General features: G+C 38.7%; 1 pseudogene; it reads left to right on the top strand.

The window, feature by feature from the left end:
• LOC102819057 overlaps nt 1–25709 on the top strand; it is a 170234-nt pseudogene that overhangs the window by 75039 nt on the left and 69486 nt on the right.

The following is a 25709-nucleotide window of genomic DNA, read 5'->3' as shown; positions in this document are numbered from 1 at the left end:
CTTTACAGAGGCAGACTGCCACATCTTTCTCCTGTGAAGTGGCTAGTTGGTTTGAACCGCCAACCTTTTGGTTAGCACTGAGCACTTTAACCACTGTGCCATAATTCAATGGCCATTTGTTGAGTGTGAGTTCATGGGAAACATGATACCAGACGCCAAAAGTAACACAGACATGAAGACTTTCAAGACGCCAAAAGTAACACAGACATGAAGACCTTCAAGAACTTAATATATAATAAACACTGATATCAGGAAAAGTAGAATTGTAGAATTATAAGTGAGAATGAATGAAGGAACACAAGGAGTAGACAGGAAGATATCATGCAGGAGGTAACATTTCAGTTGGACCCTGAAGAATTAACAAGACTGTGACAGAAAAAGGGGAGGTTACTCCAGGCCCCAGGAACTAAATCACATCCATGGAAAAAATCAATAAAGTCCACACTTGTGTTGACATTTCTGTTCTCAACTGAATGGTCACTTCATTTACTTGAAGAAGGTTTCTCTTTCTTTGAGTTGTTAATCTAAGGTTATACTTTTAGCAGGGCCATGTTTATTTCCAGAAGGATCACTTCCCAAACTAGAGATCAGTCACTGTTGCTGAATTATAATCTAACAACTTCACACGGGATGAGTCCTAGGTAAATTGAAGGTCCAGGAAGAATTTAAGGGTGTGTAAATGCCCAGGAATCATATACTGATGTTGCCCTCGTTTAAATGCATTATCCTCTCAGGAACTCCTTTATCAACTATTCTAATGCAGTGGGCCCTATCAGTGTCTTGACACATAATAGGTTCTCAATAAATATTAGCCATTTTTCACATGACTTTGTACCCTCTTCAAATAAAAAAGGAGCCCTGGAGACATAGTTACAAGTTGGGATGCTAACCGTAGGTCAGTGGTTCAAATCCACCCACGGCTCCATGGGAGAAAGATGCAACATTCTGCTCCTGTAAAACTTAAAGTCTTAGAAACTCTTCCAGAGCAGTTCTACTCCGTCCTATAGGGTCAAGAGTTGGAAATGACTCAGTGGCAGCAGGTTTGCTTGGTTTTGTAATAAAACCTTTTAAAAAATATTTTTACAGTACCTGTTCTGAACATTCAATTCCACATTGATTTTATGTCCAAAGCACTGATACTTTGTGTACCTCCCTTTTTCTTTGTAGAGTTCTTCTCATACAGTATCGTATTTGATCTTTACAACAAAGGATTAGTAGGACAAATACCACAACTTCTATTTTATAGATGGAACTACTGTGACTCCCATAAAGATTTACAGCCTCAGAAACCCTGTACAGGGTCGCTATGAGTTGGAACCGACTCAACGGCACATAAAAACAACAACTCTGACTCCTAGAGGTCAAGAGTCTTGTCCTAGGTCAGAAGCTTAAACTAGATTTGTCCTCATTCTACTTTCTACAGTGCTTCAGAACTGACCTGACAGCTTCTAAACATTAATACCATTCTTTTACTGTTGTTGTTATGTGCCGTGCAGTCGGTTCTGACCCACAGCAACCCTGTACAGGATTTCCAAGGCCGTAAATCTTCACAGGAGCAGAAAGCCTCATCTTTCTCCTGCCAAACAGCTGGTAGTTTCGAACTGCTGACCTTGAGGTTCGCAGCCCAATTCGTAACCACTACGCTACCAGAGCTCCTTTTACTAGTCTTCATTAATTCTCCTCACAACAAACATATTAATGTGGCCTGGCTTATGCAATAACTAATTACTACTGTCTATCTATTAAGGAGGAGAATATATATAAACAAAGTACAAAAGCAGTTACATTTAGTTTTCAAGTGTAAAAACCAATACTTTTTAAAGAAAATTTTCATGGGACACCATTGACTTCAGCTTAATAGTGTGATGATGTTCATGACTGTATTATAGTTTGATAATCCTTTCTAGCTAAATGGCATCACATTTTTTAGAAATCACTTCTGTTCATCGCTAGAATTAGATCAATGACTTACTTCTGTGCATAAATGACATGTAGTACTAATTGTATTCATGACATAAAATGTTGTCAAGTTTTCTTTGGCCAATGGGCTGAGAATAAGAAACCTGGCTTACACTGCCCAGATCAAAATAATAATTTGATGGTTAGTTCATTACAGGGAAAGAACGTGGTCGTGTAAAACAGAGCAAGTACATCTATTCTGGAATTGTAGGGTTCCTATAGAATCTCTCCATGATTTGTTTATGATGTAGAAATGATCGACTCTGTCAGTTACTAATAAATGGTAAATAAAAAAGTAACCTGTGATATTAAAGTACTACATTAGCTACATTGTGATTAAATTACAGTAACACCACCAGCTATAAACCTTTATAGAATCTTCTCAACCATGCAGTAATTCTCGTAACTATACTATTATGTAGAGCACAAATATTTCTTTGTAAGTCCAAAGCAATACATCAGGGAAGCGTTTACTGCTGGAGCTAGATTGAGAGTAAATGCATCTTGGGTTGCTATGAATAAAAGCTCTAGCTTCTCATTACTTTATGACAAGACACAGAAATTCACTTTACTTTTCATTTAAGCTTTTCGGCTTCCGTTTATAGATGTATGCCTTCACGCTTTTATTCCCTTCTTGCTTCAGCCGTACGTAATAAATGATTATAAATTTTCACATTTGACCACCTCTCTGCTAGTCTCATGCTTAATGCACAAAGTTAGGAAGCTGCAGGTAAAATTTCACAAACACTTTTATTTATGATGTTGTCCTTGGTAACGGAAATTTCAATGTACTGAAATGAAAAGTATGATTAAAGGGATACGACGTCCTGACAAGGATAGTAGAGGGCAGTCTTCTATTTCCTACTGAAAATATATAATACTTTTTTGACATCAATTTCATAGAGAATAGACATGGGTTAGTCATGGAAAAAAGACACAAACATGTTTCTAACTTCAGTATTTTTGAATTTTTCTCCTATAACTTTTATTAGAAATATCTTGCCTGAATTGATAAGCTTCTGATTGAAAATACTTTATCTCAATTAAAAATGAATATAAAAAACTGGAATAGAAATTGAGGAAAAAGAGAAGTTGGAACTAAAGAATTATTTTTCTGGAAAATAATATAAGTGGAAAAGTACTGATTTTTCATAACCTTTTGAATTATTTCATTATCTATGTACATCTTTTTAAATCTCTAAATATGGGATTTAAAAGAGGCATTGTTGTTGTGAAGTGCCTTTAGTCAGTTCCGACTCCCAGCGACCCTGTTTAGGGTTTCCGAGGAGCAACTGGTGAGCTTGAACCGCCAACCTTGCAGTCCAGCTCACACCAGGACTCCAGAAAGGAGGTAACCAAGAAAAATTGGGAAAATTAGAAAAATTCATAGAGAAACAGTTATTTTGGTTTCTGTCTCAAACCACAAACCTAATCCTTGCCATCAAACCAATTCTGACTGACAGCAGCCCACAGAGCCAAGTGTAACCTAACTATGGGGTTTCCAAGTTATAAGCCTTCACAAAAGCAGGCTGCCCCATCTCTCTCCCATAGAAGGACTGATGGATCTGAATCCTTAACCTTCTGGTTAGCAGTTAAGCACTTAACCACTCTACCACCAGGGATCCTTTTTTTCCTTGTCTATTTTCCCCAAGTCACATTAACTTAACAAAGTGCAACTTCAGTGTGCCTCGAATATTCATTAAGTTAAATGTATTCTAGAGTTTGAGGTTATCTAAGTTCCCCTTTTCCTATAATAGAGGAGAAAAAATAGATTGGTAGAACTTCCCCCAGCAAAAACACTCCTAAAATAAAATTCTGCTGCTGCAACATACAGTTTCTGTGCCTGGGAATTAGAATTACTTGAAACACACTAGTTTCACCCACAAGTCTTACTCTGGACTCCCACCATTTAATAAAATATGTTATCAGAAGATTGTAGTTCAAGGATCATTATAATTCCTTCAGCCTTGTACTGCCACCACAGGCCATGAGAGCTATTTCCTACTCAATGGGAGAAAATATAACATCTTGATTTCGAAGCTCTAGAAATAAGATATTGTGGAAATTTAACAATGTATGTCCTTTTGATTTCATATCTAAGGACATCAGAAAATGGAAATGTTCCTAATTGAAAGCTCTCCCTATTTTGAATGGGTGCAGATTCAACCAGGGGATGTGGACAGCCTCAGGGCACTGATACTTGGATCATCTTTAGGGTATTCTGTGTCTGGAGCTTCAGTGTCATTAATTTACTCAGTGTCTGTCTCCTGCATTTCCCTGTTGTGCCGAGCACCCTGCTGAACCCAGGGAAAGAGGAGAAGTGCACAGAATGCCTCCAGATTGGTTCCTACCGGCCAAGGAGCTAAGACCTGCACACAAATAATTATAATGGCAAGTCAGCAAATGATCAGAGCCATATGAGTAAAGTGGTACATTTCATGAAATCATTCTGCATTGAAAAGGCCGAATGGAAGTACCACCTGGTTGTTGCGGGAGTTTGGGTGGTCTGGCCGTCCTTCGGTCTCAGTTCATGTCTCTGGTAGGGGTCAATAAATTTGGGAGACTTGAGGACTACCAGTTAAGGATCCCAAACTAAAGGCTCTGAAGTGTCCTTGGTGCTGCAGACGTGTCCAAAACATAGAACACACGAAGGGAGATGAAGAGGAAGAGGAACCACACTAGAGAAGAGGCAAAACAACATGTATCCACAGCATCAAATACTCAGTAATAGGTTTGTACTCACACTGGATGCGTTGGAAAGCCCCCTGAAAGATACCTGGTCAGTTTTGCATCAGTAAAAATGAGAGGATTTTAAAATCCAAGGCAAAGGGCTGGCTACACTATACATGTCCTCAGTCAGTACATTTTAAGAAAAGTAATTTACTGATGGAAGGGGGGTGGGATTTAGACTGCGCAGCATTTCAACCTCACAGCTTTCTTCAATAACTGTTTCAGCAAATACTTCATGACAGCTTCCATTTGTTGCTCCACGATTGCAGAACCCTGAAAAATATATTATGTCTCATGTCAGTTATAAAAATAACACCACAAATTATAACCAAAACAAAATTACCCAGTAATTATCATTTAGATGTCCATTTTAATCCTTTTCAGAGTTACTGTTACTTTACTTGGCCTTTACGAGCCAGACACTTTAATATAAGGCTCGCTAGAGGGGTTTACTTAAATCTTTCTCCTTTACCATGTGCTCCAATAATATCTGAAATCTACCTTTCTGAGTACTCTGAGAATGCCTTAATCTCAAGAGCACTTCTAAATACATTGAATAGTTACAGCCTTAAAAATTTGACAAAAATAGGCACAGTAAACATGTGGTGTCAATTATAGGGGGAAAATAAACGACCAAAGGTTAGAAGTGTAAGAACAGAGCTCACGCTTTCTTTTAACTTGTTAATGTCTCTGACCCTTTTGTAAAAAAAAAAAATCACTTTAATCAACATTATATACATTTCATTGTGGCCTTCCCATTTAACAGTCTGTAAAAAATGTTTGGTTATCAATTACACACATCAAGTTGATATGCAGCAGAACTTAGGGTCATTTACTCATGCAATTAAATCTGAGAGGACTTGAGGAGCCCCACATGGTTAGCAAGCCTTCCCTTCTCCACCCAACTGAACCTGATTAAAACTGCAAGAGATGAGAACCTTAATTAAACTGATCAGATCTCTTCTTTTTTAAACCTAGGAATTGAAAAACCATGACAATAGGTGTGTTGTTATGAAGCGCCATCGAGTCAGTTCTGACTCATAGTGACCCTGTACAGAGTTTCTGAGGAGTAGTTGGTAGGTTTGAACCAACTTTGTACCAGTCCAATGCTGATTCTACAGTGCCAAATCAAGATGGTTGTTGTTGTTAAGTGCCGTCGAGTCGGTTCCGACCCATAGCGACCCTGTACAGGTTTTCCGAGGGTGTAAATCTTTACGGGAGTAGAAAGCCTCATCTTTCTCCCGCGGAGCGGCTGGTAGTTTCGAACCGCTGACCTTAAGGTTCGCAGCCCGATTCGTAACCACTACGCTACCAGAGCTCCTTAAATCAAGATTAGATGATAGGTATTGTTGTTAAGTGCCATCGAGTCGGTTCCGACCCATAGCGACCTTGTATAGGGTTTCCAAGCAGCAGCTGGTGAGCTTGAACCGCCGACCTTGCAGTTCAAATGGCTTTGCAGTTTGACGCATTAACCCACAGTGCCACACCAGGACGATGATAGGTATTGTTGTTGTTAAGTGCCATCGAGTCAGGTATAGTAAGGCTCAAATCTAGAGCCTTCGTTCCCCACTTCTAATGTTGCTGTTAGGAGCTGTCGAATTGGTTCTGACTCATAGCACCCTTATGCACAACACAATGAAACACTGCCCAGTCCTGCGTCATCCTCACAATTGTTGTTACACTTGAGCCCACTGCTGCTGCCACTGTGCCAATCCATCTCACTGGGAGACTTCCTCTTTTTTTCTGATCCTTTACCAAGCATGATGTCCTTCTCCAAGAACTTGTCTCTCCTGATAATGTTCCAAATGTAAGAGATGAAATCTCGCCATCCTGGTTTTAGGGAGCATTCTGGCTATACTTCTTCCAACACAGATTTGTCTGTTCTGTGGCAGTCCTTGGTATTTTCAATATTCAACTCCATAATTCAAATGCATAGATTTTTCTCCTGCTTTCCTTATTCAAATTCTATATGCATATGAGGTTATTGAAAATAGCAGGGTTTGGGTCAGGTCCACCTTAGTTCTCAAACTGATATTTTTACTTTTGACCACTTTAAAGAGGTTTGGTACAGCAGATTTCCCTAATGCAATATGTCATTTGATTTCTTGACTGCTGCTTCCATGAGTGTTGATAGTGGATCCAAACAAAATGAAGTCTTTGACAGCTTCAATCTTTTCTCCATTTGTCATTTTATTTGTTCGTCCAGTAGAGAGTTTTTTTGTTTTCTTCACACTGAGGTACAACCCATACTGAAGGCTGTGGTCTTTGATCTTCATCAGTAAGTATTTTAAATCCTCTTTACTTTAAGCAAGCAAGGTTGTATCATCTGTATATCTCAGGTTGTTAATGAATCTTCCTCCAATCCTAATGCCACATTCCTCTTCATATAATCCAGCTTCTTGAATTATTTGCTCAGCATACACACTGGTTAAGTATGGTGAAGGAGTACTACCTTGGTGCACACCTTTCCTGATTTTAAACCATTTAGTGTCCCCTTGTTCTGTTCAAATGACTGCTTCTTGGTCTATGTACAGGTTCCTCGTTAGTACAATTAAGTGCTCTGAAATACCCATTCCTCTCAGTGTTATCCGTAGCCTGTCATGATCCCTAGTCCAAAACCTTTGCATAGTCAATAGAGCACAGGTAAACACCTTTCTGATATTCTCTGCTTTCAGCCAAGATCCTTCTGAGTCAGCAATGGTATCACTTGATCCATGTCCTTGCCTGAATCCAGCTTGAATCTCTGGCAGTTCCCTATCAATGTACTATTGCAATCATTTTTTAATTTTCTTCAGCAAAATTTTACTTTCATGCATATTAATGATGTTGTCTAATGATTTCTACATTTCATTGGGTCAACTCTCTTTGCGATGGGCACAAATATGGATCACTTCCAATCATTTGGCCAGGTAGCTGTCATCCAAATATCTTGGCCTAGATGAGTGAGTGCCTCCAGTGCTACATCAGTTCATTGAAAGATTTCAATTTGGATTCCATCAATTCCCAGAGCCTTGTTCTTTGCCAATTCCTTCAGTGCACCTTGGACTTCTTCCTTCACTACCATTGGCTCTTGATTATATTCTACCTCTTGAAATGGTTGAATATTGACCAATTTTTTTTGGTACTGTAACTCTGTGTACTCCATCTTCTTTTGATGCTGTCATTCAATATTTTGCTCATAGAATCCTTCAATATTGCGATTTTAGGCTTTAATTTTTTCTTCAGTTCTTTCAGTTTGAGGAATGCTGAGCATGTACTTCCTTTTTAATATTTAACTCCACAGTCTTTGCACATTTTATCATCATGTGCTCAAGTATCGCTGCACAGATACGTACACAGATTTTAGTCAAACAAATTTGTTAAAAATTTATTCTTGATTTGCTCTGGGATCTCATCCAAATCTAAATACGACTGCTAATGTCTCCAGTACTGGTATAAGGTAACGAGTCAGCACTTCAGCTGTAGTCATGAACCAGAGGGTAAGGCATAGGCTCCCATATCACTGCTTATAGCTCCTTAATCTTAGAGAAAAAATGATGAGATGTGCAGCCTAAAATGATACGAACAGATTCTCTATGAAGGGGTCTTGAACTGGCATGACTTTAGATACAACTCAACAACCCAAAGTCTCCATTTAAAATCCACATGTTGTTGTCGTTGAGTGCCTTCAAGATGATTACAGCTCATAGTGAACCTATACAGGGTATCCAAGGAGCAAAACCCACATAGAGAAACAAAATGATCGTATGTGCAGCAGTGTGCTAATAGACATTTTAGAGGGTGTTTGGGGTCCTTCTGAAAATTATGAATTCTAGGGCTCTAACACAGGTAAACATTCAGCTTCACATTTTATTTCATGGGGTTTTCCCTTCCATTCCTTTCTTCCAGTTTCATATTCTCAAGTAAGAGGACCTAGCCACTAGATTTTAAAGCAAAAAAAAAAAAAAAAATTGGGGGGGGGCTTTGATTTCTCTCTCTCTCTTTTTTTTCTCTTTTTATAACTGTGAAAATATACACACCAAAATCAAAGCAGATTTTAAAAGTGTGTTCCCTCAACATTCAGTCATTCAACAAATATATATTGAATGTCTACCATGGCCAAGGCATTATACTACTGTTAGCTTTGATTTATTGCTAATACTTTTTGAATATCATATATACAATGTGTGTCTGTCAAATTCATACTGATAAGATATAGGACCAAATCCCAAAAGAAACCCTCTTAGAATAGGGAATTAGGAAAGTGTAGCCTGGAATATCACTTCTGAGCAGCAAACCAGTCTCAAATTTTACAGAAGACGGGAAAGGTAGGAGTAGATTTTTATGTTCACAAGCACACTGAAATATAATTTTCAAATGCCACAGCTTGGCTGATACACAGAACACTGAAAATATTTTGAGATGGTCAACTGTGTTCTATGAGCATCTCTTTAATATATTTTGGCTGACTGTAATGATACTGTACCGTAAAATCTCTTCCTCCAAGCAGTCAGTTTTTTTATGATAAAGAGTGGTGCATAGAGGCAGGGACGGTCCTGGTGTGGCACTTTAAGATAAGCACTGGACTGCTAACCTCAAAATTGGCAGCTCAAACCCATCAGCCACTCCTTGGAAGCCCTAAGCAGGGTAGCTATGAGTCAGAACTGACTCAGTGGCATTTAACAATAACAAAACAAGAGAAGGACAGAAAATGCATAATGACATGTTTCTTAACATTATACTATTTTATAATTTTTGATCCCTTGATTTTGTTCCTGAGAGCATATTTTCTTCTTGCACTGATGTTTGAGCCTTTTTTTTTTTTTTTTTAGCATACTAAGGAATGAGCCATTTCTGATGGACAGTTTTGTATAGATGAATTGTAAATACCATTTCCCATCTAAAAGTTGAACTGTATATATCCTGTAAAGGTAAATGCCCACATGCATTTATTTTCTATTAAAAAATAACTTGTTTTTAAAGAAGTCCTTATTATTTCTTGTTAAAGATCTAATTATTTTGATTTAAGAATTTTTTAAATGTCAGCATTGAGAATGACAGTCTTGCATGGTTATAAGACGCACCCTCATGGGCTTCAAATAGTTCTACACATTCCCCAAAGTGTTTAAGAAATGGGAGAAATGAGCTGGCAAATAAATTAGTCTGTCTGTTTTTTAATTTAATACTGATTATTTTTCAACATCTGTATAACTTGAGAGCCCATAAAACTTTAACTTCTAAACAAGTGTAGCTATCACATACTCATTGACTAGATTTTATTAGAAACAATACTCCATAGTTTTATGCCAAAAAAAAAATGGACAATTTGCCTAAAAATGAACTTGGAATATATTATCTGAAGTAAAAAGAGCTAAAAATGAATACAGTCCAGATTAGCTTGAAAACCCTGACAATATGTGGTTATAGAAACAAGAAGGAAAAAGAAGTCTCTTGGTTCTTTTCGCCATTTCAGAGAGATAAAGCATTCACCTGAGTTATTACAATGCATTGATCTGACTCCAACCTGAAGTTACCAAGGTTTTATAAGGCTGCAATAAAGCTTTCTTTGCATTAACCAGCCAAGCACATAAACATTTTAATGAACTGTTTTTACATGGTTCATTGGGCAGCTACCAGGCTACTATAATACAAATCACCACCCGCCACATCCCGCTTTCTCATGATGGCTATACTTTTTCAGTTTACCAAATGCAAATTGAATATCACAGGCACAGGGAGCTTAATCAAATACTTGACTATTCAAGCATGGGAAATTCTGAGCCTAGAATTTACTGTATTTTGTGGTAGTCTCTTCAGAGCTCTGAATCTTAGACCATATGAAACCCCAAGATTCCAAGGCCAAAGTGAAGTTTACTGTGATAGGCATTGAGACTGAGGGGCCCCTCACAGCCATGATTCTGTGTTGAAATGGTTTCAGGCAATCTATGACAGTGTTACCGTGCGGAGCAAATAGCGAAATCTCCATTAATCATGAAAGAGATGGTGTCCCCAAACTGATATTTCTCTTAGTGACCCGAAGGCTTGAATGAATTATTGACCTCGATACCAATGTAGATCAAATCTCCTTGGAATAATTAAGTATCATTACTGACAAACATTCATGTGCCTTTCTTTCTGGTCAACACTTGAACAACACTAAATTATAAAGTATGTATTATGTATTCTGAGAGCTTTATGACACTGTATGTGTTTTTAAGATTAAAGATGAGTCCAACACATAATTTAATAATGAATGCAAATTATAAATGAATATTTAACCAACCATACCACATTTTATGTCTTAACATCTCTCCTGCCACTGGTGTAAATGAACGAGGAATGGTTATCTGATGTATTGTCCTACTACCAAATGCCCCAGTGAAAACAATGTGTTTTCACCTTGATATGGCCTTTAAAATAAATTAATTTGTTAACATTTTAAAATGTAGTGTAACAGATGACATCAAACATTTATAAGACAGTTTATGACCCAACCAACCATGTTCTAGTCCAATAATATTTATTAAAACATTTTATCTGGCCAATCATTTCATGGCCAAGATTTGAAAATGTTTGTTTTTCAAGTTGAGTCTAGGATTTAAATGGTACTAATGGTATCGTAAAGATGTTATATGGTGTTAATATAACCTGAGTATTAAAACTATAATGAATTTGCTATTTATGAACCATTAAGTTTTACCTCACCCCTGGAATAAATTTTATATCATTACAGACCTGTTAATACCCCCTCTCTGTTTTTCCATCCTCCTAATTCTCTCTACCGTCCTAAGATATATCCACAGGCCAGATTTATAGATGCATGAAGGTATGTAAGAAATGTGTTTGTACTGGAAGACAAGATACGAAATGGTGCTTGTTTATTTTAATTCCCCTTTATGAATATCATCTCAGTCTTTCTAAAGAAGCCAGAACCACCCCACATATTATAAGATGTGGGTCTGAAGAGTACATTCACGGTAAGAGAAGTCTTAGCTCCACTCTGAAGTTGAAACATTGTATGATTTTCTTCTGTTCTTGAAAAATTGAAGAACCTTCGATTTCTTCATACATGTACTCCATTTAATTCAGTGATTTGGGGACTATGGCAAACAGAAAATCCTAGCTACTAAAATTTTTGTATATAGAACCATATTCACCAATAGAACAATGAAAACAGCCTCAACATCCAGTTATAGGGAAACTGGACCACTCACTGAATGGACTATTATATAGCCATGAAAAATACTCTATTTTATTATGTTTAATACCATAGCGAACATTATGCTTAAGATATAATGCTAAGAAATGGCAGTAGGATATAAAAATTACACCTCATGCCTGAGTAGAATTATGTCAAAGTCAAAGTCCTAAGAAGTGAAGAAAATGACAATAACAACAAGAAATAGGAGTTCCTGTTATTTACTGTCCACACGAAAATACATGCAATATATAAAATCACTTGAAACAAATTATATTTATAAAATTGAAATAAGGAGACTGAGTTAATATTGCTAACTTGGTGCATTCCTCCAGCAAGACCACCTTCCCTCTCTGGCATTTGGAAATAGTTCGGATAGTTAGTGTGTTTAACACTGTTAGGATTCTTAGGGAACTCTTTCATTATTACTATATATATTCACACCTGTCCCAAAATGAAAGTGGGGATATCCCTGTGATACAGAGTGATTAATTAAATTCACATCATAACAGGAATAATCTTAATTGTCAGAGACAACCCCCTTTATAAGAAGCTCTGGGGACTGCTAATTGAAATGTTAGTGGTTCGAACTCACCAGCAGCTCCATGGGAGAAAAGATCTGGCAGCCTGCTCTCATGAAGATTGTTATTGTCATCGAGTTGATTCTAACCCTGTATAGCGTTTCCAAAGAGCGGCTGGTGAGCTTGAACCACCGACCTTGTAGTTCAAACCAATTTTGCAGTCCAGTGCATGAACCCACAGTGCCACACAAGGACTCCCCCATGAAGATTCCACCCTAGGGAACCCTATGGGTAGCTCTACTCTCTCCTATTTGGTCACTATGAGTCAGAATTGACTGGATGACACCCAACAACCACAAGGACATTTGTTGACCATTTGATTTCGCCTTTTCTAGAGCTACTACTCTTTGCTGTCTCTCCGACTTTGGGCAAAGCCCAGGACTGAAAGTATAGTTTCAGGTGATTCTTCTTCAGTGTGCACCATGTCTTTTCAAAGTTTTTCTCAGGTTGGCTTTTATACTTCTGATCAATGAACATTTCTTCCATCATGAGAGGACAGAGGGAGGGGAGGGAGCACGGGGAGAAAAAGACCCAGGTATTTCTCAGATTTTTCTCAAAAAGAATTACAATTTTGCTGTGCTGACAAAACTTGTAGAGCAATTACACTGTTTTGACTAGATAATTATAAAGGCAACAGCGACTTTGGGAGATTCTGGTGAGAACCCAGGGAAATTGTACAGGTAAAGCACTTAGTGCAAGACCCACTGCCCACTGCTCTGTGAATACTAGTCACCATCTGCATAGTCTCCAACATCAGCAGTTTTTTGGTTTGGTTTTGTTTTCCTGCCAAGTCAAAAGAGACTTCATAGGCCCACCCCAAAATGCCAGAATTTTTTACTCATTTTTTGTCATCAGTTTATTGACTCATTAATCCTCAAACCACTATACAAATAGAATCCTGTGTTATAAAAAGCTAATGAGCAGATTTTAACAACCACAATCTATAGCTTGGACCCTTTTTCAGAAGTAGTAATAAGACTGATTAGCAAAGGATGTATAATCAATGTCCTTAGAAGAATCTCTAATCATATTGAGAAGAACAAGTTCAGGATTTACTCATTGCTTTGGGAGACAGAAATCTAGATAATATCCCCCTTCCCAGAAGAGAAACCACCCAGTGTATCTGAATATCACTGCATCCTGGTCTTAATTCCTCAGCTTCACTAAGTGTACCTGCCCATTCTGTGGTCGTTACTTCTTATATAATCATCCGTCTGTTTTTTACCCTGCCATAGGAGGTCAGGCGAGGGGATCAGGGCAGGCTTTGGAAAAAATAAATTCTTATTTTAGGACAAGAAATAATCGTCAAGGTTAAAATCAGTCCAGGCCTTGGCAGAGGAAGCTTCTTTCTGTGAAAGCTTATGTGCTGTGAGAGTCACAACAAGATGGTGCTAATGTTAGGGTACGAGGCCTGGACTGAGTCCAACTTTCTATGCTGTGTCAGAAGCTACCACCAAAAAGATATGGAAAGAGAATTCAACTGGCCAGCTTGTCGGTTAGCAAACTTTCTAAGAAGTCACTGAATCGTATAAAGGCATTTATAAGAATCTTCACAATTGCCTGGTTCCTTTCAGCCCCACCCCCACTCCATCCCCTTGGCTGCTACTATAAACATCAAGCATTTTACCACTTGTGATTTTACACCAACTCATAACCACAATTCATAATACAATATTATGATTATACATAATACAACACATAATTAAAGTACTGTGCTTCTCTCTAAAAGTTGCCTGCTTCCTTTAGAACATATCCAATTATTGTTCCTTTAAAAAAAAAAAAATTTTCAGAGTGGAAGGAAGAAAGAGAATCATCACATAGAATACTTAGGAGTTGCCCAGGCAAGGAAAAGGCATGTTTTGTGTTTGAGACTTGGGTGCTTTGACGCTCTGACAACGAATACATAGTCAAAGCAAAGCGCAGCCTCTTCAGAGAAGCAACAATGAGCTCTGTATTTTCACATGCAACTCCAGAAACTGGGGTTCAGAGGGAAGTGGTAGTGAGCAAAATCAAACCCAATGCCAGAGGTGCAGACAAAGAGGAGCACACTCCCAAAGGAGCCCGCATGATAAGTGGCCGCGCTGAACATCACCACGATCAGTCAGAAAGGCAGGCAAGTTATTAGCTTAGCCCTGAACCTCCTACTTAATGTAGAACCAGTGGTGATGGTTAACAGACCCTGGCTTCAGTGACAAGCCTGGGACCTGCTCGAGGAAATCCAATTGAAAAGCAGCCAAGAGGAACAACAAGCTAGAAACAGATGTTCCGGCTACCAGGATGTGCACACATTTAACCTGAATATGTAGTTGGGGTAGCATGGGAGCACTAAATATAGTGGTTCCCCCTCTCCCCCCTTATTGGTATTGTGAAGTTCAATTATAGCCATTCACATTCGTTTGGTCAAATTTGCAGCCCTTCTTTAAAATAAGACGGTGTCAAACTGATAATGACTATTAAGAGACTTGAGATTCTCTGATTTACAGTCTTGAGTTTTACTAAAACATTTTAGCTAAATCATTTGCTCTTAAACTTGAGTTTTGTTATCATTGAACATGATCTAGAAGAAATTGGCCAAATGAAATTGAAACAACAATAACAAACAATAGTTCATGTAATTGTTGGATATAATAATATCACTGGTTAATATCACTATGACGATTATATTTTCATTAGTTCTTTTTTAGTCATTTCTGGTGATGGAAATTGGGGAGCTTACGTTGATAGCAGCATAATCACCGCGCCAACTGGGATTTGAGAACATGAGCTTGACAAAATCAGTTAATTAGATCTGAAAGGGAGTTGAGTCTTTGGTACCACAACATTATGTCCTGTGCATTAGGGAACATTCTCCTGTACATCAACATAATTCTGCTTTTCTCTAATGGGCTTTATAAGAGGAAAGAGACCATCACTATGTTGATTTTTTCTGAAGAAAAAAAAAAATCAATACTCTCAGTAGATATTAAGTAGACCTAATGTAGTACACCAATATGCTCATAAGAGGATAAACATATGTGAAAGATTTTAACATGTGAATTGATGCATGCTACACTGAGACCAGACCATGCTCCGAGCTCCGATTCGTGCTTTTGCGACACGTACAGAATCACTGCAAAGTATTTCCTCCTGTAACTCTTCATTTTTTTTATTGGTAGGTTTTAATCTGGCACATTTTTAGGGTCACTGACTTCTTATTTGCTTTAGAATGCCCGATTATATCATTCTGAAAAGAAGAAAAGCGCCTGACCAGTTGCTCTGTGCTGAAATTTATTGAAGTATTTATGAAGAGGGTGATCTTGAGGAATGTGAGCTTTTAAAATCCAAGAACAGCAGCAAAAATAAATTAATCAGGAATCCATCACTAATTTATACATGAATCACTTACAAGGAAGGTAAAATGGTTCAGTAAATTATAGATTTACAAATAAACTTGATTCTAGGGCCTTGGAAAATACTTTGATTGGAAAATAGATCTATTTTTCCTTAAAACAATTTTCACTTCAACTTTAGAGAGAAGGGACACAAAAGGAGACCCCCCTCTATGAAAATTCAGGGGGAACTCTTTACTGGAAACATAAGGCGTCAGGGGTGATGGTTCACAGCATTCATCTGCTCTCTACAAACTCAGGGGTGGGACCTGTCTATCGTTTTTCTAACTTATTCCCGTGAATTCTAAATTGTCAACACCTCAGGTTAATGAGACCTGTCTTTGCTGTCATAAACAGTTAGGGAGATCTAGCAAGAGATCAGTCATCCTCACATAGACGGTTGTGCTATTGTTCTCTTCAAACAAAGGGCAATGCTTAGTTTTATATAAATTTCGAACATTTTTGTCTAAGGGAATAGTTTTATCTTTTTCTTCGATGGACCAATGAGATTAATAGACTACAACACAATTCTTTCTTGATATGGAACATCTATTTTTCAAGTTTGTCAAACATGTGAACTCTCGACCCCACCATGGACACTGACCTAGCCACTGAGGGATAGAGCTGAGAGTTACGTGGTCACCTGGTCTGAATGGGGGGAGGCATACAAGAACTCCCAAACTTTCAGATAATACCTATCTGACTTAGCTTTGATAGCTTGCTGACCAAAACTTTACCAGATAAAAGAAGTTTGATACAAGTGGCAAGCATAAATTGCTACAATTTGATGAACTGAATCTTTGCTTATGAAATTAGTTGCTCAAAATTCCAAATGAAAGGAAAGGATTCTTCATATCAAGGATCAAGATTGCCTCATCAGTACACTGGGTTGCTAGGGACAGGCAACTTAGACATTGGCTATCAAAAATGGGAGACTATAAAAGTACAAAGTGGCTGGCTTACAAGCTTCATGAGTGTGCTTAGTTTCAGAATGAGGAAGGTAAGGTAGAATTCCCCACTGAATAATTTTCCTCTTTTTCAGATGGGTCTGCTGAAAGGGAATGGGGGAGGATGGGGATAGGATTTTATGATTCAATAATGAATCATTGTTATCATGACTAATTGTGATTGTCACAATTACAAATATAGAAGATGAGAAACTAAAAGGGGGGAATAGTTTAGCAACAGAGAACACCAGGACCATCAAGAGGGAAGAGCATGAGTACAGCATGGGATCCTAACCAGAAAAGCGGTAACAGCAGAGAGGGTGGCAGAGGTGATGACATAGAGAGATAGAGCAGCTGAGGACACTAAGCTCATGGACTGAGAAAGGCTGTGTGCCTGTGGGCAGGAGACTGGCTTGCAAAATGTGCCCTTGGGATATTTAAATAAATATATACATTTTTTGTGTGGTATGTGTACATAATTAATTAATTAATTAATTAATTTTAAAGGTAGGCGGTTGGCGGGGAATAGAGGTAAATACTGTTAACTGATGGTGTATGGAGGGGACTGTAATCATTGCAATTAAACAAAATATGACTTATTTAATGTAAAACTGGTGATCTGTTCTGTAAATTTTCACTCAATTTGCAATAAAAGTTAAAAAAAAAAAACTATGTTGAAGAAGAATGAAGAGTTTTTAAGCTTAACGGATTATTCCAATCTCAAGATATACACTAATATTTAAGGGATGCACATTAGGGAAAAATAAGCTGTCATTCTGATTATTAGATAACCTTTTCCTTGCCCTGAAACATACTTCATTCAACTGAAGAAGATACTTCAACCCTGTACTAAATACACAATGATGAGATGGGGAGCCAGAATAGGATAAGAATCAGGAATAACCCTCAAGTTCATCTTGCAATACCTACAAATATTTTATTTAAAAAAATGCGAACTACTTTTTCAACCATTCAAGTCTTCAATTTATGTTTTTCTCCTGAAAATATTGCTTATATGATTCAATAAGCATGCTACCAGTTTTAGACAGAGAATCATTCATGCTATAATATAAAGTTGAGAATATTTGATATATTTAATATACACAAAAATCAAAAGGAACTCTGGTAGCGTAGTGGTTACGAATTGGGCTGCAAACCACAAGGTCAGCAGTTAGAAACTACCAGATGTTCCATGGGAGAAAGATGAGGCTTTCTGCTCCTGTAAAGTTTTACAGCTTCGGAAACCTGCACAAGGTCGCTATGATTCAGAACTGACTCCACGGCACATAACAACAACAACAATCAAATATTCTCAAAGGAGTCCTGGTGTATGTAGCACTGTGGGATAAGCACTGGACCTCAAGGTTAGTCTGAACTACAAAGTTTTATATTAATTAGTGTAATAATTAAGTTATTCTATTCCTGCTTTATATTTTGAATCCTTGTGTGGTGCTATAGGATAAGCACTGGACTGCTAACCACAAGGTCAGCAGTTCAAACTTCCCAGCTGCTCCTCAGAACCCTTTACAGGGTCACTATGAGTTGGAACCGACTCAGTAGCATTTAACAACAATGACAACAATACATATAATATTTGATATTTAATATAAATTTCTTGTTGTTAAGTATCATCGAGTCAGTTCTGACTCATAGCAACCCTGTACTGGGTTTCTGAGAATTGGCTGGTATATTTGAACTGCCAAACTTGTGGTTAGCAGCCCAGTGTTTATCCTACAGCACCACATTAGGACTCAAAATACAAACTAGATATGAATTCATATAATACAATATCAATAGTTAAACATATTTATTACTTCATTAGATTTACTTCAAATTAAATATGGCCAAGAACTTAGCAACAACAAAACATAATGTGTTTAAGGATAATTTTACAATTCGAACAGAAGATGTGCTTAAACTAGGAACAATCCCAAGATCACAGGAGATGATGCTACAAATATGCCACCATAAAAAATACATTATGCTCTAAGAAAGTTACCAAAACTACAAGTGAAAATTTACCTATGATTGGATCACAAGGAAATGGTTTCCCCCCAACAACTGTTATAAATTGAATTGTGTTCCCCCAAAGTATGTGTCAACTTGATTAGGCTACAATTCTCAGCATCCTATAATAAATGATCCTCCATTTTGTGAAATGAGGTAATTGTTTTCTGTTATAAATCCTAACCTTTATGATGTTAATGAGACATGGTTACAGGCAGCCATGTTAATAAAGTGGAATATAATCTACAGGATTAAGTTGTATCTTGCATCAGCCTCTTTTGAGATTTATAGGAGATTAAACAAGCAAGCAGAGATCAAGGGACCTACTACCACCAAAAAGAAGAGCCAGGAGTGGAGCACATCCTTTGTATATAGCAAGGGTCCCTGTGCTGAGAACCTCCTAGATCCAGGAGAAGACTGATGCCAAGACACATGGAATTCTCTAAGAAATTCTGGGTTCTCAGATGTTGAGAGGAGACAAGGACCTTTCTCCAGAGCCAACAAAATGAGAAAGACTTCCCCTAGAGCTGGCGTTCTGACTTTGGACTTCTGGTCTTCTAATCTGTGTAAAGAAAACAAAAATCCTCACCACTGGACCAATCAACAACATTCTTATCAACGGTGAAAAGATTGATGTTGTCAGGAACTTCATTCTTCTTGGATCAACTATCAATATTCATGGAAGTAGCAGTCAAGAAATCAAACAATGTATCTGCATTAGGCAAATCTGCTGCACAAGACCTTTTAAAAATGTTGAGGAGCAAAGATGTCAGCTTGAGGACTAAGGTGCGCCTGACCCAAGCCATGGTATTTTCAATAACCTCATATGCATGCAAAACATGGACAGTGAATAAGGAAGACCGTAGAAGAATTGATGCTTTTGAGTTATGGTGTTGGAGGAGAATATTGAAAGTGCCATGGGCTGCCAAAAGAACCATAGATCCATTTTGGAAAAGTGCAGCCAGAGTGCTCCTTAGAGGCCAAGATGGCCAAACTTTGTCTCTCATACTTCGGACATATTGTTAGGAGGGACCAGTCTCTGGAGAAGGATATCATGTTTGGTAAGGTGGAGGGTCAGAGAAAAAGAGGAAGACCCCCAATGAGATGGATGGCCAAGTGGCAGCATCAATGGACTCAAGCATGGCAACAGTATTGATGTTGGCTCAGGATCGGACAATGTTTTGTTCTGCTGTGCATAAGGTCGCTATGGGTTGGTACCCACTCAATGGCACCCAATAACAACAACAACAATCTGTATATTAAAGGAACTCTGGTAGCGTAGTGGTTACAAATTGGGCTGTGAACCTCAAGGTCAGCAGTTCGAAACCACCAGCTGTTCCACGAGAGAAAGATGAGGTTTTCTGCTCCCATAAAGATTTACAGCTTTGGAAGCCCTGTACGGAATCGCTATGAGTCGGAACCGACTCCACGGCACATAACTATAACAACAATCTGTATATTAAAGTATATAAAAATATACTTGTGGTATTTAGATAAATAGAACACTAACCCTCCACTCTACTCCTTCCTCTCCCGCCCATGCACATCTCTGATTCTATTATTATTGTGACAGAAATGCTCAATCAGCTTTATGAATTATTTGTGTGGCTTTCCCCCTGGATTTACTTTGTCCCCCACAGACTGACAATGCAAAGGCTTAGTCAAGTACACAGTACAAATGATACCATTTCAGAATTTACTTAGTTTAAATTAATTCACTCATGCCAGACATTCTGATACAAAGACTTTGCTCTTTCTAATCTTAGGGTGGCTCTTTGGGTGGCTGCTTAAGCCTGTATTGCTGGCAAGCAGAGCCGGACGGTAGCAGGGCTAACCTGGAATTCAGGACTTTCCGGTCTCTTCTTGTTACCTCTGGCATCAAGGAATTGGCCTGGGGGGAAAGCAGCAGATGATAAATTTTAATAGATAAGTGGAGTTTGGCAAGTGCAATGTGTAAACATGCCTAAAATTGCTGGTTTATCTTGAGTTTTATTTTTTCTGCTCTGTATCTATCCATTTCTAGTTCTATAAATACCAAATGAGTAACGATTGCATTATATACTTCAGAGATGCAATACCAATACTTACTCTTTCAGTCAACAAAGATTTGTTTAGCCCCTAGGTCCCTAGGTGGCACAAATAGTTTGCACTTAACTACTAACCTAGAGATTGGTAGTTTAAAACCCACTAAGTGGTATAGCAGAAGAAAAGCCTGGCAAAATGCTTCCCTTCAGATTAGAGCCAAGGAAATCCTATGGAACAATTCTACTTAGTAACATATGGAACCCCCATGAGTCAGAGTCGACTCTGTGGCAATGGGCTGTGATACCAGGGCCAGAAACTGTGCTACATGTTAGGCAACAGGAACCAATCAGCAAGGCCTGCTCACTAGATTGTGCAGCTGAAATCAACTGGCAATAATAAATCAATATGCCAGGGGTCAATTGCAATGGAATCCCAGACTAAGAGCACCTAACCCAGACGGGGTGTCCAAGGAGGCTCTCTGGAGGGAGTGCTGTCCTAACCAACACCTGAAAGAGGCACAGGATGACCCACAGTCATGTATATAGTAAAATCCGAAGAAACATGTATTGTAAGATGTGAATGAACCGGAAAGATAACTAGAATGGGGGGAATTACAAGTGGAAGACCTGTAATGGAAGACTCAGTGGAGGCATAGTGAAGCCTTTCAGAAGCTGTGGGAGACTGGATTATGGAAATTATGGACTGTGGAGGATGGCATACATTCACAGCAAGTGGTCGGTCGCCATCTTTGAGCAGGGCACTGTTGTTTTTGACTCTGCAGATCAAGAGATTTGGTTGCACTACAACATGCACTCTGCCCTTGTTTTCCAAGAAGGAGTTAAGTTTCTAGCAGTGTATTGGCCTGTAACTTTTCTCATCCCAGTTATATAGTTCTGGTACACCTACATTTCACAAATTTGGGTTCATTCTGGTTTTGCTTCATCAGTCATGATTGACTGGGAAGGAACAATTTGAAGCCCCAGACAACAGTAATGTTCTTTGGTGTTTACCACTTAATTCTCATTATAATTTTCTCAGTGTGGTAGGCAGGGCAGGCATCCACTGACTCACTTTAAAAACCATATAAATAAACAAGATAAACATAAGACTAGGCTGACCAGTATTAGTCCTCGGTCAGAACCCTCATGCCTGATTGGCTTCTAGTGTTGTTCCCACAAAACCACCTTCTAAGACACCTAAAGTGGAACCCACTTCTAACTCAAGGCAACAGTAACACACCCACTCACTCCTTCAGTCACCCGCAGCCTTCACCTTCTGGGAGTCTATTTCCCCTTCATTTTGGTCTCCTTGGGCAGTAGTGTCTGACTTGGTTTAGCACAGTCCTGTGGGATCACAGAGCCAGCCAGCCTGCATTAGAAACTCCTCACACCAGATCTAGGGTGTCTGTCCCTACATGCATCCCAGAATGGCCTGTAAACCCCTACTTCTCCCTAGCCCAGGACCCAGCACAGGACCACCTCTGTACCCTCCAGCTGCCCGATCACTGCCCCTACCCTCTCTCCTTAGCCTTCACCAGTCTGAGTACTTGTACAGGCATGCCCCTCCCCATCCCCTGCTCACACACAGATGCACACACATGTACACGCACCGTCCTCACTTTGCTGGTGAACTCCTCTCTGCGGTCATCCTCCCGGCCAGAAGGACTCCAGTGTTACCAGGACAAGGAGACACCGCCAATGCTGAGAGACGGCAGAAAATAAATGTTTGTGTTTTTTAAATTATTATTTTGGGTTTTGCAGAAGAGGAGACACTAATCAACCTGATGTGTTTGTTTTCCATGCCTGTGGTGGTGAAATCCTAATCACCAAAACATATTTCTACTTTATGGGTGGTTTCTCCCTCTGCTTTAGAGTTTGCAATATTTTCTAAAATTTCTACAATGAGGATTACTTTCATAATCAAAGGAGAAAAGTTCTGAAAATGCAACGGTATCCCCACATAGAAACTGGAAACTATTAAGATTTTACTCTGGGTGGTGGAACTATGCGTGACTGTTGGTTTTTTTCATTCTCATTTTTTTTTTTCCCACAGATTTTCTAGAATTTGCATATATTGCTTTGAGACTCATGTGTGAGGGTTTATATTTAAAGGAAATGTACACTGAAGACAGTCATAAACCATTTTTGAGTGATGAGGAACAACTCCAAAACAGTAATCAGAATGAATATTTAGAGAAGGTAAGCATTTCAGAAAACCCATTAAAAGCAAAGACAGAAGAGAGAAAGGAAAAAAAAAAACAAAACTGTGCTTACCTCTCCTACTACTTCCCACCGTTATCTAAGGGCTATGGCCCACACACTCAAACCATGTCTTTATAATCCCACATTCTTGTCTGCATCACTTATATAGTCTGCAAGCATACTATTATTTAAATGATAGGAAAAATACATATGAAATATAGACTACATTATGCCCAAGTGGCTGTCTATGCCACCGTGGGTTTAATTCATGCTATGTAGACAGACCTGCCAATGAGCATATTCCAAATTTAAGAAAGACAGAGAGGGAAAAATTATGGCCAAATTATGGTACCGTAGCATTAAAGTACAAGAGATTGGTGCTACTGGTATATGATTACTACTTTTCATACGATTTTCACTTTTCATCTTCTTGTAAAATACTGTGAATTTACTGCTGAGCCTGTGTTCTGCTACTCTCCTCCAGAGAAAATTACTTCTTTTAGAGGATCTGCTTGTGCAAGCGTAAAATCTTTGCAGCTCTCTGAGCAGCAAGAGAACCACATCATCAGACATTGATATGCTGATTTGGCTCTTTTGAGTTACCTGTTTCAAAGAACTTTGGGCAAGGATTTTTCAGCATGTTACTTTTAGTGGGGTTTTGCCATTCAAATCATCAAGTATCTTGTTGAGGAACTCATCGATGCAGTTGACCTTACTAGATGCCATGAGGTATACACAGATGAGAAGTGCTGAGAGAAACTCCTCATTTCACAGGGCATGTGATGATCTGGAGGATGAAGCTTCCAGATAGAAAGAAGAGCAAGTCCCTACTCTTAGAATCGCTTCCAAATTTGAGATCAAGAAACTCATCCTAGGCTTGAGTGCTTCTGAAAGGCCCTGTTGCTTTTGGACTTTCCTGATTCAGCTCCACCTGCTACTGTCCCCTTCCACCTAGAGATGTTCATGGGTCCCAATGAATGTGCTCCATGATTCTAAAATACAATGCCTACTAATCAAGAGAGAACACTAAGGAGTCAAATAAACACTTCAATCAAAATCCCTTAGAATGCATTAGAAGTGGAATAATAGGAACTCCAAGTACTTCTGGAAAAAGTTATTTGTTCTATGATGCATCCTAAAAACACCACTGTACTTGTTTTGTCTTTAAAATGCTCGCAAAATATACAAAGTGCAAGTTTCCATCAGTGGTTCTCAACCTTGGCTCTATATCAAAAGTACCTGGGAAGCCGTTAAAACACATCAGTACCCTGGCCACACCCCAGACCAATTCCATCAGAAACTTTGAATGGAGTCCCTGGAATCAGTAATTTTTAAAAACTTCCAGTTGATCTCATGTTCAGGGTGGACAAATAATGTTATGGGCTGAGTGAGTCCCTTCCCTACTTGCCCTCCACCAAAGGATATGAATAATCCCATGACCAGGCTACAGTTGATAACACAATGATGAATTCCTCTACAATTCAGTCATCTACATGAAATTCAGACCCTCCTTTGTCTCTCTCTCTCTCTCTTTTTTTTTTTTTAAAGTTTTATTGTGAATTTAGTGATACTTTACATAAGATAACATCGGTTTTACTCTATCATTTCATTGCAATGATTACAAGCTCCTCTGTGCATCATCATTCAACAATATTTGCTTCTATTCCCTCTATTTTTTGGGGGGGAGAGTGTACACAAAAACACTCAGGAATGTATAATAATTTAAACAACCAAGGGGCACGTTCTGCAAGGCTGCCTCCTGGTCGTCAGCACCCAGTCACTCTCTTTCGATGAGTCTAGCGTCCTCAGCTGCTCTCTCTTTCCATGTCCTCGTCTCTGCCTCCATCTATGGTGTCACTGCTTCTCTGGATAGGGTCCCGCATTCTGCTTGTGCTCCTCTCCCTTTATGGTCCTAGGGTCCTCTGTTTCTGGACTGTAAAATTAACTACTCCTCCATTTGTTATAAAACTTCTACCTTTACAATTGTGACACTCACAATTAGTCATGATAACAATTACTCACTATTGAATCATAAGAATATTATCTCCATCTCTTTTCACCAGACCCATCTAGACAAGATGAAAACTATCGAGAGGGGGACTCTACCTTGCCCTGCATACTCTTAAACTAAACTCCCTCTTGAAAACTTGTAAGCCAGTCACGTCATGCCTTTATTGCCCTTTCATTTCAGTTCTAATTTGCCTGTCCCTATCTACCCTGTATACAGAGGGGATCCTCCTTTATCTCTTATTGAGAAAACTGTTCAAACAATTGAGTAATACTCAGTAATATAACTTATAATAGGAGGGTAAGTGAAAAAAATACTGATACTAAGGGTTCCAGTTCATACATGCACAGGTTTATTCCAAATAAAACATGTTTAAACATGTCTCTTAGACCAGTGAATGGCTACAGACAAGTTGTCTCAGGAATACACTTAGTATCCGTAGAATGCCTTCCAAAGAAGCATGGCTTCCAAGGAGATCTGGTTGGCCAGTTCAATTCAAGGCAGAAAGGTCAGCTCAGAAGGTTATGGCAACTTCTTGGGGGAATTATTCGGATATATTTTCTCCAAGGACACAGGATGATTGGGGGACTTACTAGGAAGAAAATTGAAAAGTGCATTGATGAGAAAAAGTCCAGGGAAGTTATGCAGAGGAATTTATTTTTTCCATCACAACAATGCACCTGCTTGTTCTTCAAGGGTAGCAAGG

The sequence above is a fragment of the Chrysochloris asiatica genome, unplaced genomic scaffold (genome assembly GCF_000296735.1).
Source record: "Chrysochloris asiatica unplaced genomic scaffold, ChrAsi1.0 scaffold00009, whole genome shotgun sequence".
In the NCBI taxonomy this organism is placed as follows: Eukaryota; Metazoa; Chordata; class Mammalia; order Afrosoricida; family Chrysochloridae; genus Chrysochloris; species Chrysochloris asiatica.
Note: the sequence above shows the minus strand (reverse complement) of the source record. Positions and strands in the feature narration are given on the sequence as shown.